Below are 24,717 nucleotides of genomic sequence, written 5' to 3'. Positions count from 1 at the left end.
CTGACCTCCTATTTCCCCATCCCATGGCCACCACTCTCCAGCCACCCAGGCCTCTGTTGGTTCCTGAAACGCATCAGAAATGCTCCCACCTCAGGGCCTTTGCACTTTGTATTGGCTACTCCTTCTGCCAAAAACACTTTCCTCACTCCCAGACGTCTTTCAAATCTTTGCTTCAAAGTTACCTTGGAGGGGATGTCTCTAACCACCCACCTAGAATAGCAGTTCCTTCTATCTCTCTCACTTGGCTTTATCTTTCTTCACAGGCAACATGCTATTTTTTTTTTTTTAATCTCTTTGGTGTCTGCTTCCCCATCTCTGAGAGCTGGGGCTCCGCCTTATTCACGGTGGCACCTTGGGAACCAGAGCAGCTCCAGCCACAGAGCAGACACCGAGTAGACATCTGTTCAGGGGACAAGTTCTTTTTTGCATCCTCCACCAGTGGCTCAGTGGTAAAAGAACGCACCTGCCAATGCAGGAAACGCAAGAGACGCAAGTTTGATCCCTGGATCAGGAAGATTCCCTGGAGGAGAAAAAGGCAACCCAATCCAGTATTCTTGCCTAGAAAATCCCATGGATGGAGGAGCCTAGTGGGCTACAGTCTATGGGGTCACACAGAGTAACTGAGCACACACCAGTCTCAGCACAGGATTTTGTAGGTATTCAGAAAGTTTGTCTACAATATGATCACATCACCGCTTCAATTTCATCCCTGGCAGAAATAAAAGTTTCCTTGCTACATATGGACAAGGGTTGGAAAGTAGCAGAGAAAAACAGAAATAGCAGTTAAGGGTGGTGGAAGCTTTTGCATGTTAAACTCTCTAACCACTGTTATGATGGTCCAATTAAAAGGTATAACCATTTTGACCTAAAGGTCAAAAACCATCTCAAAGAACTGTACATGTTCTTTTTAGCAGTGTCATCTAAAACAAAGCAGCCGGTGTTTTGTTAAAGGTGCCAACAAGTGAGACATGCAGACAAAGTCTCCTTCAGAACCCCTTATCACCAAAGATATCTACAGAGAGGCTTCAAACCTTTATAAACAGGAACCCTCCTACACTGTCGGTGAAAATGTAAGCTGATGCAGCCACTGTGGAAAACAGTATGGAGGTTCCTCAAAAAACTAAAACTAGAGTTACCATATGATCCAGCAATCCCACTCCTGGGCATATATCCAGACAAAACTATAATTCAAAGAGATACGTGCACCCCTATGTTCACAGCAGTGCTATTTATAATAGACAAGACATGGAAACAACCTAACTATCCATCGACAGAGGAATGGCTAAAGAAGATGTGGTACATATTGGGTTGGTCAAAAGGCTCATTAGGGTTTTTCCACAGGATGCAATGGAAAAACCCAAATGAACTTCTGGGCCAACCAATATATCTGTGCACACACACACAGAGGAATACTACTCAGCCACAGAAAAGAGTGAAAAAATGCCGTCTGCAGCAACATGGATGGGCCGAGAGATTATCACACTGAGCAAAGTAAGTCTGAAAGAGAAAGACAACTACCATATGACATCACTTACCTGTGGAATCTAAACCATGACACAAATGAACGCACCTATCAAACAGAAATGAAATCATGGACATAGGGAACAGACTGGTGATAGCCAAGGGGAAGGGGGCTGGGGGAGGGATGGAGTGGGAGACTGGGGTTAGCAGATGGAAGCTTTTATATACAGGACGGATAAACAACCAGGTCCTACTGTATAGCATAGAGAACTATATTCAGTATCCTATGATAAACCATAAAGGAAAAGAATATTGAAAAAAGAATGTGTGTATACACACACACACGTATAACTGAATCACTTTGCTGTACAGCAGTAATTAACACAACATGGTAAATCAAATACACTTCAACAACAACAACATAAAAAAAACCTTATGAATGACAGAGAAACACAATCTTCAACCAGTGCTTGTGAAAATGCAGATTTAACATCAAAATGCCTTTAACTTTACATTCTATTTCATTTCTAATTCCAAATATCATTACATGGGGGTTAATTATCAAGAAGTGATATAGGTTAAATGACTTTTGGCCTTAGGAAGCACTGAGTGTATTGCTCAATCCTGGGCAGAATAATTGCAAATATTCATTCACCCAGCCAGCATTTTTCAATAATCGACCACATTCCTACTTAAGGAGCCCCTAACTTCCTAGGGAGACACAGGGGTACCTATTTTTATAGGATTTCAGGGAAGAGGGTGTGAGGTGGGCTTTGGAGCAAGACTGTTCAAGTCCCTGTGGTCCAGTTACGCACTGAGCATCCATTATGTGCAAGGTGCTCTGCTTGGCCCTGCAAACTCAGACACAGGGCTGTCCACAAGAAGCTTATAATCCACCGTGTGAGATAAGATCTCAGAAAAACTGACCTTAATAGAAAGCAGCAATATGTCAGCTGCCTCAAGAGAAAAGGAAAAACCAGCCATGTTCTGAAGGGGCTCAGAGGAGGAGGGAGCAGAGCTGACTGGAGCAATCCCGTGAGGCTTCTGGAAAACCTCGACACCCTGGGGCCCAGAACAAGAGGTGGGCGTGACAGGCAGAGACCTGGGCCACGTGGGCAGAGGTTATTCCAGGCAAGGGAAACTATGCACCGCAGGCAGGCAAGTGACAGAGTTCAGGGGCTTCTGCTCTGCTCAGGACGGCCAGCCTGTGTACTCTGGACAGTGCAGAGTGTGTGTGTGTGTCTGTGTGTGTGTGTTGATGAGGAGTCACTACCTAAGATTATCTCTGATAAGAAATGCTTTCTAAGTGTTTCTAGAACCATAGGACCAAGTGGGACCTCTTTGTAAAGACTGGGAAGAGGAAACATAGCCAGTTAGAGAGGCTGTTACCCTGGGGAAGGGCCGCAAAGGAGATTTAACTTGGCAGAATGGGCATTTTATTAATACCTTATATTGATGTCATATATTCTTTTCATGGACAAAACATTACATAATAAAAAGGCCTCACTGATTAATTCATTTAGTTAACAAACATAAATTACAGTTTTGCTCTTTAGAAAATCTTTTTGAAGACGCTGATGTCCAGGGCAGAGAGATGAGAGGTCTGTACTAGGGGGAAGGGCTGTAGGCAAGGAAAGGAGGGTGAGTAGGGAAGAAAGGCCAGCGGACTGGCCACAGAGGGACTGTCACACGAGGGAGAACATCGAAGCACAGAGAACAAGGTCCACGGCAGGGGTTTGGGGGGTTGCAGTGCCATGAGCTTCTCCCTGAGCACAATCCCAGCAGAGGAAAAGCACCTTTGGTTCTTGAACACATTGGCTCCCTGTTCTTCTCGGCCCCCAGCTGGGAAGTTTTCTAGAGCTGCTTTTAGCCAGAGACACTGAACTTGGACATCCAGCATCCTCTTGTCGCAGGCAGTGGCAGGGCCCAGGGACGCCTGCAATAGGATCCTAGACTGTGTGTACCGGACTCCAATGTCTTGGATTGTAACCCTGGTATTTACCATGAACACAGACACTCCATGGAAGAGGTTTTCTCACTGATGCCCTTTGTGATTGCAGCTGGCAGATTGCAGCAGGAGTTTTCCATGACATGACATTTGAGGAAAGCTTATCAACTGTGTTAGCAAAACCTGGGACTTGGGGTTTCCTAGAAGGTGGATTGAAAGGAGAGTTGGGTATTAGGGGACCAACCTCCCCTCAAAGAGGGCATGCGGGAGTCAGCCATGTTTTCCCATCAGTCGTGCGGACAGGTGTGTATCCTGAGACAGTAACCCGAGTAGCAGGGAGCCTGTGACCTAGGAGGGTGGGAGACCTGACTTCTGTCCATGACTGTGCAAGTGCTCTGCAAAGACTACCCAGCTGGTAGGCTGGGCAGTCTGTATGAACGGGCTCTGAATGATCTGCGTCTGAGTCCGACTGCCCTTTACCAGAACACGCCCAATCTGTTACAGACCTATTGGTTTTCGAAGCTTCTAAGAACATCCGTTCATATGTTTAGTGTCCCTCTCCTCCATAAAACTTTATAAGCCCCACAGGTGCACAGGGTATGTTTGCGCTGCTCAACGTTTTATGCCTAGGGCAGTATCTGGCACACAGACGTTTCATTATTTGCTAAGTGGATGGACGGTGAGCAAGCGACTTGATCTCTAAGCCTCACTGGGTGTTTCTGGTGCAAACGAAGCACTCAGCACGGCGCATGAACACTCATGCTCAGCACCTAATGCATGTAGCTGCACACAGAGTGCTCCTAAAAAACAAGCAGCCTGGACTGGATTTTCAGAAGTCAGAGCAGGAAGCGGCTGACCATCTGTCTCATCAGCCCCACCATTTGGAGGATGGGAAACCCAGCACTGAGAGGGGAAGAGGAGGGTGATTATCCTGGTAACCCTCAAGGACCCCGCTCCTGCCCCATTGTCCAGCTCCAGCTTCCAGTCTTGGCACTGGGAATGTCTCAACTGCTTTGTTTTTTTGTTCTCAGTGGGCCATGTTTCGACAGAGAAAGTACACCGTATCAGTTTCCAAATCTTACTTATTCCTCAGGGGCAGCTCAAATGTTATATCCTCCAGAAAACCTCCTGTGGGCCTCTAGCAATCCCATAGCTGCTCCTTCTTTGTTCAAGTGCCCCAGCCCTCCCACTGGTCCAAATATTTTCTGCTTGATGAGTACATGTGTTTACCTTCCTCAGTACACCCGTCAGTTCTTCCTGGGTCAGGAACACATTCACAAGAACTGCTTTGGTACTTCCCCAAGTTCCTGGGGCAAGGTCTGCTACGTCCGTGAGTTAACAAATGAGTCAGTGAGCAGCATTTTCTGGCCACTCTAGGGCAGGCCACCCTTTAACTGGCCAGGGCCATGCACTTTTCTACAAAAGACCTGAGCACTGCCCCAGCCAAGCTGACTCAAGTGGAACACCGAGGCTGTGATTCCAAGATAAATTCCACCCAATCTGAATCTAGCAGTTGCAGGGAGCAGAAGCGGTCCTTGCTGATTCCTGCGCATGGATAAAAATGACCCTGACTATCAGATCAGCAGCAGCAGCCCCCACCTCTCTCCAGGCCAATAGTAGTCGAGGCAGCTCTTTAAACAAACCTGAAGGGCTTCCTCATCTATAAAATAAATGTTGTTTGAGGGCTTCTTCCTGCCTCAGTTGTCTTAAGACTCTAGCATAGGCTGATTCTACAGGCACTACTTTAGTCAATGGAGAACATGTTAGTAGACCATGTTGGGAAACTTAGTGCCAGAGAACACTAGTGCTGGAGCTGATCTGAGGGGCCATTACTCCTAACCTGGCTTATTTTCAGAGCTCTCCAGGCATGGCCGAGGACGATGCTGATGAGAGGGACCTGGGCTTTGCCCTCTGCCTACAGTAAGAGAAAAACTGGTGGTTCAGAGCACAGAGGGCCCTGCCTTTCTTCCTCACAGCAAAGCGCTCGCCCAGCCTGGCTACGGTGGTTGCTTCCCCACCCCGACTCCTGCCCACCTGGGCTCCCACCTTCCACAGGGAATTCCTGGGTAGTAAGAGAATGCTTCCTTCATTAGGATCTGAGTGTCTAGAAAGCTGGAGGTCCAGCACAGGACAAGTCCCATGGGGATCCAATGACCTTGGAGGTCTGACAAAAAGGTGGAAGCTCTCCGACTTGCAACTGGCCGTCCCCACCCAGTGGCTCCAAAATGGGCTCTGAATCAGGCTTATCCCACCACACGGCACTTTGCAAGCAATGCAGGATTCAGTTTCTTGTTCTTGCTAAGCAGAGTCAGATATGTAACTGCTAATCAGTGCTTCTCATCAGCCTGAGGTAACCAGGGTTACCACCCTGGTTGGATGTAATTCCAGCCAAGAGCAAAGACGCCCTGTGGTCTCGTTAGCTGGCAAAGCCTGCTAACAGATAGGATCCTGCTAGAATTTTTTTTTTTTTTAATGCTAGAGGTTGTCCACAGATCCTCATTAGTACCCTCAAGAACCCCTCCTTGCATTGAGCCTAAGACACGGTTGAAGGGATGAAGGCACGGAGGCCCAGTAATGCTCTGCCTTAACCAAAGTCCCAGAGTGAATTAGTGCCGATGGTATCCAGACAGTGTTTCTGGGGCGGCTTCTCTTTGTAACCCACTGGGATAGTGACCCCTCCTTTACGTCCAGTACAGCATGGAGAGTGGCTGAGGGCAGGAGTCTGGCACCCGACTGCAGTGCTTCACCCTGCACTCGCTGCGTGGGCAGAGATGCAGCACTGAAACCCTGTCCTAGGCTGAGAACAGTCCCCTGGGCAGCTCTGCCTCAGTTTCCTCAGCTGTAAAATGGGGGGATATATCCATACAACAGGGCCGACCTCATTGGGTGATCGTGAGAATAAAATGAGTTAATGTGGGCACAAATGCTTAGAACTCTGCCTGGCACCTAGTAAGGACTCAATAAATATTTTTAACAGCTGTATTGAGATATAATTACCATACCAAACAATTCACCTATTTAAAACGTACAGTTCAAGGATTCTTGGTATGTTCACAGATAGGTGCAAACCATCACCACAGTCAATTCTGGAACATTTTTATTACTTAAAAAAGAAACCCTGAAGCCTTTAGTTACTGGCCCTCTTCCTCCCCCACTTCCACCACATCCCTTCCCACACCTGAGAAACCAGTAATCTACCTTCTGTCTCTATCAATTTCTCTATTTGGGACTTCCATGTGAACAGAATCATATAATATGTCGTCTTTTATGACTGGCTTTTTTCACTGAGCATAATGCTTTCAATGTTCATCCATGTTGTATCATGTGTAAGTACCTCAATTCTTTTTATAGTGGAGTAACAGTCCATTGTATGGATATACTGCATTTTGCTCATCCATTTGTATACTTGGGTTGTTTTCCAACCATGAAGTCATAAAGTCACACTGCACAGCCATAAGGTAACTCTGTTTAATCCCTGGAGGAACTGCCAGGTTATTTTCCAGCTGCGTCACTTTACATTCCCATCAGTAGTGTACGAGGGTCCCAACTGCTCCACATCCTTGACCAACACTAGCTGTTATCTTTTTGATTCTAGCCATCCTAGGAGTGTTAAGTGGTTTTGATTTGTTTTTCACTGATGGCTAATGATGTTAAGCATCTTTTCATGCGCTTACTGGCCACTCATATGTTATCTTTGGAGAGCTGTCCATTCAGATTCTTTGATCATTTTTAAATTGGGGATCTGCCATTTTATGATTGAGTTTTAAGAGTTCTTTATGTATTCTGGATACAAATCGCTTTTCGGATACATGAGTTACAAATATGCTCTCCCACCCTTTGGGTTGTCTTTGCACTTTCTTGATGATGTACTTTGAAGCACAAAAGTTATAATTTTTATAAAGTCCAGTTTATATTTTCTTCTATTGTGTTTTGGCTGTCATATCTAAGAACTCTTTACCAAACTCATGAAGATTTATTTGTTTTATACTTTTGGCTTTTATGTTTGGTCTTTGATTCATTTTGAGTTCATTTTCATATATGGTGTGAGGTAAGGGTCCAACTTCGTCCTTTTGTGGCTATTCAGTTTCAGCACCATTTGCTGAAAAGACTATTTCTTCGCTGAATGCGGCACCCTAGTAAAACCCAGTTGACCACACATGCATGTGCTTATTTCTGGACTCTTGTTTCTATTCCATTGACCGATACGTCCATCCTGTGCCAGGACCATGCTGTCTTGATTACTGTTGCTTTGTAGTACTGGGAGGTACAGGTCATACTTTATTTTTCTTTTTCAGGGTTGTCTTGGCTATTGTGGGTCCCTCGAAATTCTACATGAATTTTAGAATAGGCTTGTCAGTTTCCATAAAGAAGGCATCTGAGATCCTGAAAGGCCCTGCACTGAATCTGTAGATCATTTGGGGGAGAGTGCTCAATAAATATTAACCTTTTCCCCATCTTTTTCTTCCTTCTCCTTTTCTTATTACTACTATTATTACTATTACCTTTTACCATTATGAGAAGTAAATAAGACAACTCATGGGAAGTGCCAGCCCGTAATAAGGGTTCAATACACGTTTGCTTAAGTGTTTTTGGCTGGGACCCAGAGGCTGGCAGGAGAGCAGGCTGAGTGACCTCTACAGCACCCCTAACTCTGCTAGCGACCACGCTAGAATGCAGGCTGCCGTCAGGTTTGCTACAGGGACTCCTGAGTCCAGGACTTTGCTTTTTCCCAAGCGTGGCTTCCCACTGAGGCTCAAGGTTGAAGTCTCTGCCAGAGGACAGCATGACCTCTACTCCTTTCAGCTCCCACAGGCCTGTAATCGGGAGCTCCCGTGAGTGACATAAACCACACACACTCAAACTGAAATGCCTTCTCAGATGCCTTGGCAAGAAAGGGACATTGGATAGCGTGGTAAGGAAAAGAGTAGCTCTTATTTAGCATTTCTCCAACTTGAGTCACTCAAGGGCCACCCTCATGATTTCTGGCCATAGCCATGTACCATCCTACTTGATTAGTCCAGTAGATTAATTCTGCACACTGGAAACAGATGTATCTTATTATTTAAACAAGAAATTTTATATGACTGACTTAAATGAAAAAACCAGTATCACAGGCTTTAAGTAGGAGATAATGATGAAAGCAAATACAATAGAAACAAAACCGTAAAATTTAAGACCATAGAATAAAATGCTCTTTGTTAAAAAAAAAAAGATTAGCAAGACTTAGAAGGATTTAAAGACATCCTAGTACCCAGCTGAAACTCTCTCCTCAACTTGATCAGAAGGCCTGAAAGAGAACAGAAAGAGGCTCACTTCCCTCCACTTGGTGATGGAGTGCTGTGCTATGCACTGTCACCCCTGCATCTCCAATGCTGCACACCAGGCTGAGGAAAGGGCTCGAGAAAGGATGCTTCACCCTCCAGCTCTACTGCTCAACCATCCTGGCATTCTCTGATGCTAAGAGTCACACATGGGCACCGGGCATTGCCACACCCACCCAAAGAGCTTTGAACTCACCCTGAAAAACTCTGCAGGACCAGCATCAGTGCTCAGGAGGGTCACCGGAGAGTCCTGTATGGCTACTATTGGGATGCAGTCAAAGGACTGCTTGGTGCTCAAGGCCTGCCCCTGCTCCTCAAGACCACCAACTGCGCAGAGCACGCAGAATGCAGAGCCCTACAGAGAGCTGGATGGTGAAGGCGCACCCTGCCCCTGGAAGCACCTTGGCCTTGACTCTCACCTGCATTCTCCCTCCACACAGAGGCTGGCATCCCTGAGCTGAGCTGAATCAAAGCAGAGCCCTTACAGAACTTGTCCTATTAAACTTTCCAAATACCCCTCCCACACCTGGGTTCTGAAGGACGACCCCACTCCAGGAGAACACGCTGGCTGGCTTCACAGCTCACAATCTTGTCACCCTGAGCACCTGGCTATGAATATCCCTGAGCCTTGAGAGAGAATAAATCACAATCTAAGACCAATCAATTAAACCAAGATCAAGTCATGGAGCTCCATTTTGGACCTTGCATAGGGATTCCATGAAGGAACCGGCAAGTCTACAGAAATGGGGAAAATGAGATTCCAATATGATATGCAGATCAAAGTTCAGGATGACAGAAGACATGCCACCAAACTGACATGCTCAAATGGATATACATATGGGACCCACCACCTCCTAAGAGCATTACACAAGGCCATGACGGATTGACAGGACATTTTAGGGAAGTGGTTGAAAACTGATACCACCCCAGGCGGTGAAGTTACAGGTGTTCACCTCTGGAGACACCTGGAGTTGAGGCCACAGAAGGGGCGCCCAATGATGGCTTGGATATGGAGGGCGGCACAATGCCTTCCATAACTCAGTGGACAAAGAGGGTCCAGGGAATGGTGTCCACAAGAGAAAGGGTCTCCAAGTCTGCCTCTGCCTACCGTGAGCCCTGCACAGACTGAGCTGACACCAACAAGAAGACACTTCTCCAGGGGCTACTGAGGTGGCTCTCAGATGCACTTGGAGAAGAGTTCCCATGTCTTCCTCAGACATCAGGAGCTTGCCGGGCCCCTGTGCTGAATCCAGACTGTGTTGTATGAAGCATCCTCCTGAACTTTCCAGACCACCCACATTTCCACCTTTTGTGGTGTAAGGGGATAATGGCAAGTTGTTCTTCTGATTTAAAAAGCTTGACCTGCAAGCACCTTTGTGGAGACAAGACTCCCTCTTTGAGTAACTCAAGGACACTTACTGAAACCCTCTCCCCCGCTGCTCAAACCCTTAAAGGCACTATCACATCATCTGCAGAGTCACCTTCCCCAGATGCTGTATGCTATCTGTTCTATCTTTCAATGAATAAATGGCAATCTTATTCATCCACTCTGGAAAAGAGAGCCAGGGCTGAAAGATCCAGTGATAATGAATGACATTTGCAAGGGTCGAGCACCTGGATTATGTGTGGAGTTCCCACATTAGCCAGTTTGTTCTAAATATGGAAATTTTTAACTTCTTTTTCTCCCAGAATAATACACACTCAGCAATTATCTCTAGAACTCATCACTGAAACAATTTTTCATTAAAACCTGAAGAATGTGATGCCTCAGCACCTCTGGATTTAGGCTCCAAAAGGGGACAGATATTCTTATCTGGTGGTGTTTTACCAAACCCTGCGGGCTCAGCAGCTGGAGACGCTTATTCACTATGTCACTAGGACCCTCTCTGTCCACGGAAGGGTTTTTCCAGCTGCAGGAAGCCTACACTGAGAAGGGGAATGATGATCTGGCTCCTTTTTATAAGTATCTAATCACCAAAGAGAGTTCTATCAAAATGTAGTCCCCTTTTCTTTGTTAAGAAAATCTGAGTAGATTTTCTAAGTGGTACCCAAGGCAACTTCCTGCCATCTCCATGGTGCCAAAGATGGCGGTACATTTTACCTTGATAGTGGTGGATGGATTGAGCATGCTCATAATTACAATTCAGAGTGGGAAGGGTCTTAGGTAGAGTGTCTGTGATGGGTCAGTGCAAACTTTTAGAGGTGCTAAAGATGTGAGCCTGCAACCCAGCAGTGAAGTGTGTTTTTTTGTTGTCTCTGTCTCTGACATCAAGAAGAGAGAAATAAAAGGAAGATCTGCCAACAGCGTAGTACAAAGCGATATGCCATTATTTTTGTTGACATGCGTAAATGCTCAGTGTGTATACTGAGTGTAAAGAGGGGTAACAAAATTATGTGTTCAGTTTGATACTAACTTTTGTTTAAAGGCACATATTCCTGCATTGAAAGAACTCTGGAAATACATATCCCAAAATGCCAACTGTGGCTTCCTTGAGTAGTGGGAATACAGGTTATATTAATTTTCTTCCATTTTAAAGCCTGTAATAGTCTAATTTGTCTGTGACAATAAAGTATTAATTGTGTTATTAAGGATAAATGTGTGTGTGTGTTAGGACATACTATGCCAATGAGTCTGAGTCTACTGTGGTCTGTTTTGTACCCTCCAGGGTGGAAATGGACAAGGGGTTGGAAGCAGAGTTGGCACCCCTGAGCCTGTCCAAAAGAAGCACCTTTTCAACAAATTCTTATAGCATTTAACATTACTAACATCAAAAAATAATGTCAATACAATGGAAGGCAAGATTTGGAGACTGTGACACTGTTCTCATGTTTTTGCCCCCACTCTCCATCTGGTCTCAGCTCTGGGATATCAGAACCCAGCTGTGCCTCTGAATGCATGCATGGGCAAGGGCGTCAGGGTGGCTATGGCCAAGATGCACCTTTTTAAAAGAAAAAAGAAAAGAAAAGATGCACCTTTCTAGATTAAGAGGGAAGAGAAGAAGCTGCTAGCCTGTACCTCAAATGGCACCTCACAGACTGTCAAACAAATTGGGAAAGCCTGACCCTCATCCCCTTCTTTAGAATATTTCATCTTATGGCCTGGTATCAGGAGGAGTCAATAAACCTGCTGGAAAAGGTGGTCCTGTCTAAGGGTGTATGTGCAGTGGGGATCTGGGATGGGGATTCATGATGGACAGTCCCTGTCACAGGAGCCTCAGCCATGTATCTCCTTTTACCCTCACTTCCTTAGAATATGGTAAAATGTATGAAATAATGCTTCTGGCTCAAAGCTTTGAGAAGAATGGAGAGAGGAGGTTTATGGATAGCCAGTCATGGATTACACATACGAGACTGTGCAAGTGGTACCCCAGGTACCCAGACACTGAACTGGCTTTTTTTATCCATTGCCAGCTGGCCTTGCAATATGCAGCTGTTAAACAAACAAACAAACAAAAAAGAATTCACATTTAATTAGACGAATCTGTGCTCTATAACTTGTCCATTTTTTTTTTCTTCTAGAGCCAGAGTGTCTGTTATTTCTTTGCAATTTCAGGAGTTATGAAATGATTCATGGTTTTGTTGGAGCTGAAGTCAACCAAAACCATTCATAATTGTGAACAATCTCTGTTATTGTTAGAGGGAAATGCCAAGGCATCTGCGCTTCCCAAAAACACATGGGGGAGAATTCCAGTTTGGAAATGGAACGGCTGTGTTTTTCCCCCTAGAGTTAAATTTACCCAGATGGATTTCCAGGGAGACTGTTGCATTCTCCTGGTTGGCAGAGTGGTGGTGGCCACCAGGATGTGTGATTTCTCCCCTCTCCCTCCTCTGTCAGAAACAGGGCATCCATGTTGTAACATTCTACACACTGTTAAGTACCCATTAAATGCCTGTCTCCCTGCCAAGAGGGTAGGATTCATGAAAGTAGGACCACATCTGTCTTATTCATCCCAACGCGCATTCTATGCCTTGCACACAAGTAAGTGCTTAATAAATGTCTGCTGGAAGACTGCACACACCCCACTAGGCTAATGTCACTACTCTTTAGTTCTTTGATTCTTCATATTTATCTGCATTGGGTGATAATGTCTACAGCTATAAGAGAGACCAATCTAAACACAAAAGAGAGCAAAGAATAAAATGATGACAATAATAGCAAATATTCTGTGAGTGCTCCCTATGCGCCAGCAACATGCTAATAAGCACTTTACCACATACAACTCAATCCTCACAACAACTCTATAAATTAGGTCCTATTATTACTCCCATCTTTTGGACGAAGTAACTGAGGCCCAGATAAACTAACTAAACTTTTCCAAGATCCCCCAGCAGTAAGTGGTAGAACTAGACCCAAATGCATGAGCCCACATACTCCACCAACACTGCCGCTGGCTAAAGTACTTCTGGAGAAGACTCTTGAGAGTCCCCTGGACTGCAAGGAGATCAAACCAGTCAATCCTAAGGAAATCAACCCTGAATATTCATTGGAAGGACTGATGGTAAAACTGAAGCTCCAGTACTTTGGCCACCTGATGCAAATAGCCGACTCACTGGAAAAGACCCTGATGCTGGGAAAGATTGAAGGCAGGAGGAGGAGGAGGAGACAGAGGTTGAGGTGGTTAGATAGTATCACCGACTCAATGGACATGAGTTTGGGCAAACTCAGGGAGACAGTGAAGGACAGGGAAGCCTTGCGTGCTGCAGTTCATGGGGTCGAAAAGAGTCAGACACGACTGAGCGACTGAACAACAACACAGCACTTCTGACTGCCTTTTCCAGAATCTGAAAATATTTAACGGTGTTAAAACTTGAGTTTCCATTGATGAGGCTAACTTTGAGAAACAAAGATAAATCATTCAAAGCCATAAGGTGTGTGATGATCACAGAGGACCACTGAGTTTGGGAACAAAGCTGCTTGTGTGACTACAGTGCCAGGAGACCCAGTTTGCTCTGGTGAGTCATGAACCAGCTTGGAAAGGTCACTCCAGGAGAGAAGCAACACATTAGAGTGAAACACAGCACTCAACTGGGAATTAGGAGGTTTGTCTGCAGGAGAAATAGAGGCTGGTCCTTCATTTCTCTGACCTTAGCCAATTAAAGTGACCCGGCTGGCCTGGTTCAATGCTGTTCAGACATATTTGGCAGTCACTGCGGGGAATCTCTAAGGTCCCTAAGAAGGGCACCTCTACTTGCCCTTCTTTTCTTCCAAACTACTACTGACAGTGAGTTCCATGGCTGAAACTGAATGCTGTGAGTGTGTGTATACTTGTGTGTGTGTGGTGGGGAAATAAAAAAAGATACAATTTAACAGAGTCTCCCTTTTCTCCAACTTGATCCATCTTGCAAGTCCTGCCTATGGTTAGATTCTTCAATTTATACTACAGTAAGTATTCCCACACCCTTAACTTCTTCTCCTTAAAGTAGATCAGTGTGGATTTGCCAGTAAAGGTCCATCAGTTTGGCAACTTCAGGAAAGATCTAGATAGCAGTTATGGGAGAACACTGTTTCCACTTTACTTGAGAAGTAAAGATTGCCTGCCTGAACTCAAGGGGAGACTTGGGCTGACAATCTCTGTATCTCAAGACTGATGTTTAGCTTCCCTGTGTCAAAATGTGCTATGACTCAAAAGAGTCACCATCTCAGATAAAAAACAGGATAGACTTTTTTTTTTTTTTAACCATGCAGCGTTTGGCATGTGGAATGTTAGTTCCCCAACCAGGGATTGAACCTATGCTACCTGCATTAAAAGCACAGAGTCTTAGCCACTGGACCACCAGGAAGTCCTAAACAGGGCAGTCTTGATCTCCCTTTGTGATGATTTCAAATGAAAGAGACTCACTCAAGTCATGCACATAAAGTGTCACTCCCTTTCCCCTCTTATTTTACATATGACCATGAGACCCACACAGGTCAAGTGATGAAGATAAATATCTAACCTCCCGCCAGAATCAATGCACATTCATCTCAGTCCAACAGGGCAAGTGCCAAGCTGTAAGGTGAGGTTACCCCAGCAGAGAGCTGGGTGCTGGGGGTAGAGGGTGAAGGACACAGAAGTTGCAGTCTGCATAGTAGAACAGCCAGGGAGGCAAGAGGAGGGTGGGGCATACTCTACACACGTTTCCATCAAAATCCCATGGAAATAGAGAGTTCTCTCCTAGTAAGTAACCCACCATAAGCACTACCTTTGGAGACAAGCTTTAGATTGGTGCATGCTGTAAAGGGAGCTTCCCAGGTGGCCCAGTGGTAAAGAATCCGCCTACAATGCAGGGTTCGATTCCTGGGTCAGGAAGATCCCCTGGAGAAGGAAATGGCAACCCACTGCAGTCTTCTTGCCTGGGAAATTCCATGGACAGAGGAACCTGGCAGGCTATACAGTCCACAAAGAGTCGGATCACAAAGAGTTGGACACGACTTAGCAACTAAACAACAACACGCTCTAAACAAGCCGAGGGGACATGGGGTGTGGCAGAGGCTGAGAGTGGAGGCCGCTCACTCAGGCCGCCCTCCGGGTGCCCTCGCGCTCTCTGCATCCTGTGGTCTCTGCGGGCATCGGCTTCCCCATCTGTAAACGGGCCAGGCTGCATGCTCTTCTAAGCTCCGTCTTGTCTAAGAGCAAGTCTCAATCTATCTAAAGTTTCTGGATGATCTACACAGACTGAGCTTTTCAGTAACATCCTAAAACCCCCCTGTGATCAGAGGGAAGTAGTGAATTTCTCTGAGGGAGGCAGATGATAGGATAAAGAATGTACCTCCATCATCAGCCTTCAGAAGGCTGAGCTTAATACCTTCTCCCCCACTTCCAAAGGCACCCTGAGAGCTGTGAGCTGTGAAGAGGCTTCTCTACCTGGTCAGAGAACGGTGTCATTTCTAGAACTCAAGCACTGGCGCCACATTTAAACTCTGATGGGTCGGGTGAGGGAGTGTCGGGGGAGAGACACAAATCACATTTTCTGGGCAAGCAGGTGGCTGAACACTAGCTAGCCAGATGCAGGCCAGCTGCAGACGGCTGTGTGCTCACCAACCCAAGGGAGACAAGTCTCTGACTCAGACAGACAACGGTGAGGAGACAGCAAGGTGGTTTCCTCGTTTCCTTGGCTTCTAAGGTGGGGGTGCTCTTCTGGAAAATCTCTGAGTTTGGAAAGGGCCCCCTGCACATCCCTGGTGGTCACTAGAGCAGGAGTCTTGTAGGGAGGGTAGAGGGGAGGGCTGGTCAAGTCTGGACCTCAGAACTCCTAGCCCCTCACAGAATACCCTCTGGGTTAGAGAAGCAATCGAGCCCAGGACTGGGAAAATGGAAGCTGAGAGCTGAGTCAGCACTGAAATGGCTCACAGATGCATCCAGGCATCCATCTTTGGTGAGTGCACCCTAAACTGGCCATCAGAACCCCATGGGAGGGCCTGAGGAAATTCAGGTCTGGCTGAATCACAGTAACCTCTCCTTCCGGCTACACTTCCTGAGACAGCACTCAGCCGCAGGCCACCCCCTCCCTATAGACCTGCACCCATAAGACTGGGCCATAAGTCTCCCCAGCCTGAGGACAATTCGGGGCCAGGCAGGGGCCAAGGCCATGGACCCGGCAGGTCACTCAAGTTTGACTCAGGTCTTTGCCTCTCCCTGAACAGACTGGTTGCTACTGAGTCCTCCAGCCAGAGAGGGTGGGCCGGGGTGTGACCACCCACCTCTGGCCGGAGCAGAGACCTGGTGGGTTGGGCCACTCACAGTCCGCAGAAGCCCCTAACTCTGGGAAAACCCTGGCTCCGTCAGGAGTAACAACAAAGCGGTGTAGGTGCCTGGATGGAATAGAGTGGAGTTAACGTCCCAGCCCAGGAGACAGGCAGAGCTTAGGGAACTGAAGGCAGAGAGCAGCCAGGGGCAAATCAATAACACACTTCCCAGTAGAGCCTGGTCGGCACAGAGTCTGCACTGCTTGTTTTGGTCCAGTGCCTCGGTTTTGTTTTCTCAAGAGAGGGTAAAGTCAACACCAGCAGGCCAAGGGTTCGCATGCCACTTTGTGGTGCCAACTCACAGAGGATGGAACAAATGTGGTGCCTTTGGGGGCTAGGATGTCAAAGGGGCCAAGGGACTCTGGGGCCCCCTTGGACAGCCGGGGGTGCTTTGCCTCCCAAAGTAGCCCATCCCGCACTCCACACCTGGCAGCAAATTTCTGGGGATGGCCCTCTCTAGGTAAGCAGTTCTCCTGTTGAACACTCCGTGTGGGAGAAACACAGACCTCGAGTAGTCACCAAGAATAGAAATCCATGAGGCCTGGAACCTCGAGGCCCGTAACGTTCAGATGACACCGCTACCTTCCAGGAAATCACCTCCTGCTCGACTTCTGGGTTCCCCGCTGTGACCTGCATCCTCTCATTTGTGGGCCGGAAGGACGAGGCAGAGGAGACAACCGCCCTGCCCCACGGAAGGCCGCTCACTTGTATCCGGGGGCCTGCTCTGCTGGAATCTGACTCTCAGAAAGGTGCTCTGCTCTCCACACAGGGCAGGCCATCTGTTCATTTTCTCAGGCTTTCAACCAGCATCTTTACCAAATAAGCATCAACTATGTGCCAGCCCCTGTTCTAGACACTGGGGGGACAGGAGTGAACAGAACACAGCTGCGGCTGAAGCAGAGCCCTCAATGCAGGGGTGATTATTAACAGGGCCGCTCTCAGTAAGCCCCGGCTTTGCCCCGAGCATTTACCACCTAAATGCTCGACATGGATCCTGTGTAACCCTCAAGACAACCATAGGCTCCAGACCCTACGAAGAGCATCCCACTTAGCAGTGGAGGAAACAGAAAGACGAAGTTAAGGTCCCGTGGGGATGGCAGTACTGAGACCCACTTAGTGCTCTGGCTCCCGAGTTACGTGAGCATCAGTGATGCCGTCCCCCAACGCGTCCCTTCTGGCCTGTCTTGAAAGCCATTTGTGGAGAGAACATGTTTTACTCACGAAATGGAAAGTGCCTGTGGGCTTTCTTAGGACAATAAAAACAGCATCACAGGATATAAAGAAGAGGGGATATCTCTGTGAAGCTTTCTTCTGTCCTTCTAGTTAGAAGCAGTGAAAGGCTGGTCGGAGGGTACCCCACCCCTTTTGAAAAGGCCTTATGACCTATTTTTGAAAATATATTTTTACTATTAAAGCTGGAAAAAAAAAAAAAAAAACAGGAGTGTATAAACAGCAAAAGCTGGACACCACCTTGTGTGAGTGATCTAGTTAGTCTGTGGTTGGATGAAGACCAGCTCTGAGACAGGCCAGCAGTTTTTCATGCAGAAAGAGTTCTGAGGTCAAACAAGTGTGGGAAACTCTGAATTTTACACAAAGAGCTGCTGGGTTGTTTTTGTTTGTTTGTTTTAACTACAGAACTTCTCAGAGCATCTGTTAAGACAGGGATGCAGCAGGTAGCATTTTCTCACTTGACTGTACAACTATTTTGGGGGAGGTGTAGAACAAAGGCTCAAGGCTCAGGAAACCAGAAGTCCAGGGAATATGAACCTGGGAAACACGTGACTCACTGGAATCACTTTCTCTGCCAGAAGTCCCATTTTTCTTACTGGGCACAATTTTTGAAGATGCATGAATTTCCTCCAGCAACTACCCCAGAGTTACAAGTCTTCAGTGGGTCAAGCATGTTAGAATAGATAGCAGGAGGTCCTTGCCAGGGTTTGGGGGATTTTTTTAAACAGGGGAGGCTGTAGGAGAGAGGGAACATCAAAAGATCAGCAATACTATAGAACTTTAAAACAAGTGAGAGAGAAGGTCCTAGTCTGGGTTCTGCAACTATCTTGCTATGTGCCCTTTAGATAGGTTCTTTGCCTACTCTGGGCACTGGGCCCCACTCACCCTTCTGCAATAGATGGGAAAGGACCAGATGGTCTGGGGGGCCCCTCCAACTCCCATGCTGTATTTCTCCCTCTGACGTGTCACCGGGAGACGTGCTGGTGGACAGTGCTGGGGATGACACAGTAACTGAGACACACGTGTCCCCTGAGGCACCTTCTAGAGCAGGAAAGGCATCACGCCTAAAAGGAGCAGAGGCCCCTGCAGAAATATAGGTTGGGCCAGTAGGGAACCTAAAACACTCAACCTCATACACCAGCACCTAACACTGAGCCTGGAGATTCTGGAAAGAATCACAGATGACCACCTTGAAGCAGCTCTGAGCGTCCTGTGCCCGGGGTTGTTCAGTTGGTTCAGAGGGCAGGGCACGTCCTCTCTTCCAGGATCTGGTCCCAATCCCCACCCCTGTCGCTGCCTCTCCTCCCCAGCGCCCCCTGCTCCCTCCCAGTCCAGCAGTGCCCTCAGGTGTTCCACGGCCTGCAGAGCCCCGAGGGCCCGCACACTGCCTCCCCAGCGGCTCCCATCTTCACAGACCCTCGCACTGTACCCCGTCCTTCCTATTCCCCCACTCCTTCTTTTATTCAGTCAACAAATACTTAATAAGCACACAGAGCATGCCAGGTACTCTTCTAGGCTGTGGGGATACGGCAGTGAAAACAGACCTGCATTGGGCTCTCAGGGAAGGTATGTTCTAGAGAAGGAAAACAGAAAATGACAAATCAGCACGTCAGAGGTGGTCACAAGTGAAGAATTAAAGCCAGCTATGGGAACAGTGGGAGATGAAGAATGCTCTTCTAAAAGGTAGAGTATCATGGAAGGCCTCTTGGAGGAGGTGACATTTGGACAGAGACCTGAATGAAGGGAGTCATTCTGGAGCAGGGAGTGATTCTGCTCTGAGCCCACCTCCAGACTGTTCTCAAAGCCAGTCACCCTGGGTTTCAGAATGTCAGCAGACCTGGCCATGGAGAGGTCTGAACAGGGACCAACCAAGCCCTTCACAGAGACAGAGTAAGTCAAACTGCCCAGGTCACAGCAACATCCTCTTTATGGACCTGAACATCCCATTCTCCTCCCCTCTCACTGTGTCTCTGGGAGCTGGCTTTGTGATGGATCCATGGGGCAGAGGTTAACCAGACAGGAAAAGAGAACAGAGTGTCAGCTCTTTCCCAGCAGAGACAGATACTCAGGGACCCTAGTCCACAGCCCTGGACTGTGAGATTGCAGACTGGCAGATAACAGTGGGGTGGGGCCTCCCTGTCTGTCTCCGGGTCTCAGTTTTCTGTCTGTGAAACGCGAGGGCTGAAGGGTCTCTAAGAGCCCTTCCGGTCCTAAACCACTGTGTGGCTCTGGACTGGCACAGACTGAGCTTCCAGAAAGAGGCAAAAACACAGACAGTGGAGAAACCTCTCAGAGTCAGAGCAGCGCCGGCGCTCCCACACCGGAGAGGACGCCCGGAAACGCCGTCGCTGAAGCACTAACCCACAACGAGGTCCTCCTGGGAGGCCCTCGGCCGAGTCTCAGCGGTCCATTTCACGTACCGTGCTGTGGACCTCTGGTTTATATAAAACAGACTCTAAAGGTTATTCCGACAGCTTCGGGGATATTTCATACTCTCTCTGCCCACTCTGATTGGGGATGAAGGGCAGAGCTATAAAATCTGCTTGAGAGGCAACCCCTTATCAGGGGGCCGGCAAGGCACTGTTTGCTGAAGGTCCCGACTGCCCCGGCACAGCCACCATTCAGTCTGAAACAACAGATGGCCTGGGCTTGGAAGCGAACATGCCGTCTCCTCCGGACAGGCCATGTTTACCCAGGGACAAGTGGCATGAGAGCCTGGAGACCGGGCCCCACACCAGGTGCCACTGGGGCCCCTGCACACTGGGCTGAGCGTCCCCTGGGAGCACAAAACTCACACCAGGAGCGTACCACCTGAGCGAGCTGCATGCAGAGCAGCAGTTTTAATTGGAGTTTTTAAAAAATTACAAAATGGAGGTTGCTAAATCATGAAAAGCATCATTTTTATAGTAAAAAGGGGCGTTTGTTTTAAAATATAAAGGCAATACAAAAATTCACATTAATTTTTTTAAATGAAAAGCACACTCTCCAGCCTCTTCCACAAGGGCTGCTGATAAGTCGCTTCAGTCGTGTCCGACTCTTTGTGACCCTATGGACTATAGCCATATAGTCCATACTGGAGTGGATTGCCAAGCCCTCCTCCAGGGGATCTTTCTGACCCAGGAATCGAACCTGTGCCTCTTAAATCTCCTGTATTGGTAGGCAGGTTCTTTACCTCTAGCGCCACCTGGGATGGCACCACTAGTATCACCTGGCATGGTTCTTTATCACAAAGGCTACTTGGTAGAAAAACTTGACAAGCTTTAGGGGTATAAATGCCTGGGCTATCTTTCACTCCCCTGATGCTCACTGGGTGTCTGAATTGTGCCCCATGGGTTTGGGCATTCTGGAGTTAGTTGTAATTGAAATTCTGTTCAGACCTCTTTGTGGCCAGGTCCTGACACTCTGAAACCCAGGGCAACTGACTTTGAGAACAATTTGAAGGTAGGCTCAGAGCAGAATCACTCTTACCCAGAAACAAACTTGAGGCCCAAAATCTCAAGTTTAAAATCTGTAAAATCCAGATAATGAATTTACCGCAATGGGTTATTGTTAAGATTAAATTCTTTTTATCTACCTACCTACCTAGCTAACCATCTTCTCCTAGAACAGCACCTGGTAGTCAGCAGAGATTCAATTACTTGCAGCTCCTGACCCTCAACCATGGTTAAAGGCGACAGTGATGTTTCCCATCAAAGCAGACACCCCTTAGAACAACTCCACTTCCACCCTCTAACTCCTCCTCTCAAGCATTAAAGTTATTGGTTCTTTCTCCTCCATCAAAAAAGTGCACCAAGCAGCATTACATTACAGAGAGAAGGTTAATTCATTCAACCAAAGGATATTTATTGAGTTCCTACTGTGTGCCAGGCACACCACGGAGAACAACAGGCAACCCCTCTCCCCTGGAGCATACGTGGGGGAAGACAGACAGAAACAAACAAAATATATAAACGCCGTAGGTAGCAGTGAGGACTTCTAGGAACTACAAAGTGGGGTGAAGGAAAGGGCTGGGATCTACCATAGGATGGGGGGCGGGTTCTGAAAAGGACTGAGAAAGTGACATTTGCACAGACCTGAAGGAAGGGAGCCAGTGAGGCGAGGAGAGTGCACACAGCATGCAGATGATTAATAAGCAGACCTGAGACTCTGCACCCAGGATTCTGACCCCCTGGTGCTCTTCCAGCTGCATGAGCTCTAGGTCGGCAAGAGCAAGGGGAAGATACCACCAGGACCCACAGGGGCATAGGAAAAAGTGTTCTCATTTTCAGTTATCATTTGTACTTAACTTTTCTATTTGTCCTTAAGTATCTTAATATACATAATATAAAAATACACCCACTGCTGGAACCCATGGGGGCATAGGAGAAAGTGTTATCAATTTTACTTAACTTTTCTATTTGTCCTTAAGTATCTTAATATAAATAATATTGAAATACACCTACTGGGGATACAGACAAACACCTTTTACTGAAAAGATAGTTTTCTGCAGGCCGAATCTGAAATGCCTGCAGAGCCCTGCTGCTAGAGAGGTCAGCCTCCACCTACCCTCGGTCCAGCCTGCCTGGGGCTCTGACCAAGCCCGGGGATCTCTCGCCTCTGGTTGCACTTGGAATGCAAGAACCTGCCCAGATGGAGGCAGGCTGGCCTCCCTCCCTGGCTCAAGAAAGTAAGGTTGGCTCCAGAGCAGTGTGCAGGGCCACCTGGTCATGCCAGCTCTGGGGTGGCGCCTTTCCGTCAATCCTGCTATGCTGCTTGGGTAACCCAGCCCAGCACAGCCCTCTCGATCCAAGGGAGGCAGGCAGATGCAGCCTTGGCAGCTGGCTGTGCGTTCCTCTCAGCTCCTCCCTGGAGCTTCACTCAGAGCCAGCCGAGCCGGGTGATGCTCAAGTGCATCATGTCATTGATTATATCACCAGCAAGACAGACCAGAAGGCTGTGAACGGAGACAAACAATGCCCCCATGCCTCATTTTGTTAGCAAATTAATAACAGCAATATTGCTGGGATGGGACAGTTTCAGCTTTTACTGACTCAAATGATCACAATTCTCAGTGCTCAAGAACAGGGTGACTTTGGTGGCTGGCTCTGGAAGAGAGCCACTGAACGTGCAAATCAAACACCCCTGACACCCTGGGGGCAGGCTCAGGCATGGGGGTCGGGACAGGAGCCTGGCGGCTCACTCCCTGATGTGTGAGGACCAAACCAAGAGCCCCTGTGGAAGCCACCACAGCTGTGTTCCTCCTGAGCAAGGGACACCTCAATGCCTCCTGGGCCAAGCTGGTAATGTGTGCAGAGCAGGCAGGTGGTGACACAGGAGGGAATGGAGAAGCCTGGGGGTGGCAGCGGAGAGTACACTCTCATCTAAGGCAATTACATCTTTCTATTTTTTTTTTTTTTTTAGGCCAATAAAACAAAATGATTCAAACAGGAAAAGCTTCCCCTTGTCAAAAAACCCCATCCCATACAACACAGCCAAAGGTGGGTGTGGTCAACCCTACTGTAATCTCTAGCCTGAAGACTAAAGACTCTAAAGACCCACTTGCAACATCCTAAGAAGAGCAGCATGGAGCTGAGGATGGGGTGGTTTCTGCAGTGGTTAGACTCTTGGGGCATCATCAAACCAGTTCAGTTCAAACTCAGCTCTGCCATTCATTGGCTGTGCAACCTCACTTCAATTTTTTTGCCCCTTTTGTTGTTCTGTACATGGAGAAGAAACCAGCAAATTCATAGATAGGTACTGGAAGGACTAGCATTAAAATGAGATAAAGCATGCAACTGCCCAGAACTTACAAAACAGATGTCTAATATGATGTTGTTTTTTAGTAACTAATTTCTGTCTGTCTCTTTGGGACCCCACTCACTGTGGCTCGCCAGGCTCCTCTGTCCATGGAATTCTCCAGGCAAGAATACTGGAGTGGGTAGCCATTCCTTTCTCCAGAGGATCTTCCCGACTCAGGGATCAAACCTGGATCTTTGGCATTGCAGGCAGACTCTTTACCACTGAGCCACCAGGGAAGCCGGTCTAATATAAAGCATGTATCTAAAATTTAACATGGCCAGAAAAGAACCACTACCCCCACTACTGTCCCAGCCTCTTTCTCTGGACCTCTGGTCTTTCCCAGCTCCGTGGACGGCATCACTGCCTCCCAGACGCTCAGACCAAAGACCTTGGGATGCTTCTCAGCAGTTCCCACCTCCTTACCCTCCCACGGCTGAACCCAGGAGTGTGCTGGAGCTGGCAAGGATGGGCTCACAGAGTTGACTGGGAGCCTGAAATCAGCCATGGTGGGGATATTACACCGCAGAGACTGGCCCACTACTAGTGAGGGCTTCCCTCCCACCCCAGCTAGCCTACCAGCATCCCACTGTCCTCATTATACGTAAGCCCGACCGACTCTTGCCTCCCAAATAGCCTGATTCCAGTAATGTCTCACGGTCCGCTACCACACCCCAGGTCCCAGTCACCCCCTCTTCGCCACCTGGAAGACCACGAGGGCCCGCTTCTGGTCACCCTGCTCTCTTTTGTGTCTCTCCACCACCATCCTCCCCAGAGCAGCCAGAGTGAACTTCCCAAGTACCAATCAGAGCCTCTCTCTTCTAATTAACTCCCTCTGACAGCTTCTCAACATGCTCAGAGAAACTTCCTGAGGGCCCTTCCCTCCGCGTTCTCCCTCACTCACTGGCAGTCTTCCGGTCTCCAGGTCATCGCATGCTCACTCCTGTCCTGTTCCTTCTGTTTGGAAAGTTCTCTCCCCGGGTCTCTGCAGGGCTGCCTCTTGCTCACCACTGGAGTTTAAGCCCAGGTTTCACTCCTTCAGGAAGGCCTCCCTGCTCACCTTAGCTAAAGCCACTCCCCAGCTATCCACCATCACACTTCCCTCTCTTATCCTCTGGTTGGCCTTGGGTACCTGCAACTTATTGTCTGTGTGTCTGTCTGTCTTCCTGAAACTAGAATGGCAGCTCCCTGAGGCTGAGGACGCTGGCTCTTTCTCTGACAGCCCCGTTACCAGTGCTGGAGTACTGCACATGGCA

The 24,717-nt window shown here is 47.8% G+C and overlaps 1 protein-coding gene across 2 annotated transcripts in view; it reads right to left on the bottom strand.

The window, feature by feature from the left end:
- LOC129547086 (guanine nucleotide-binding protein G(o) subunit alpha) overlaps positions 1–24,717 on the bottom strand; it is a 173,559-nt gene that overhangs the window by 112,488 nt on the left and 36,354 nt on the right. The gene's annotated exons all lie outside the window — the stretch shown is intronic.

Source organism: Moschus berezovskii, chromosome 22 (assembly GCF_049115385.1).
Source record: "Moschus berezovskii isolate FMDL1 chromosome 22, NW_MosBer_1.0, whole genome shotgun sequence".
Taxonomy (NCBI): Eukaryota; Metazoa; Chordata; class Mammalia; order Artiodactyla; family Moschidae; genus Moschus; species Moschus berezovskii.
This window is presented reverse-complemented; position numbering and strand designations above follow the sequence as displayed.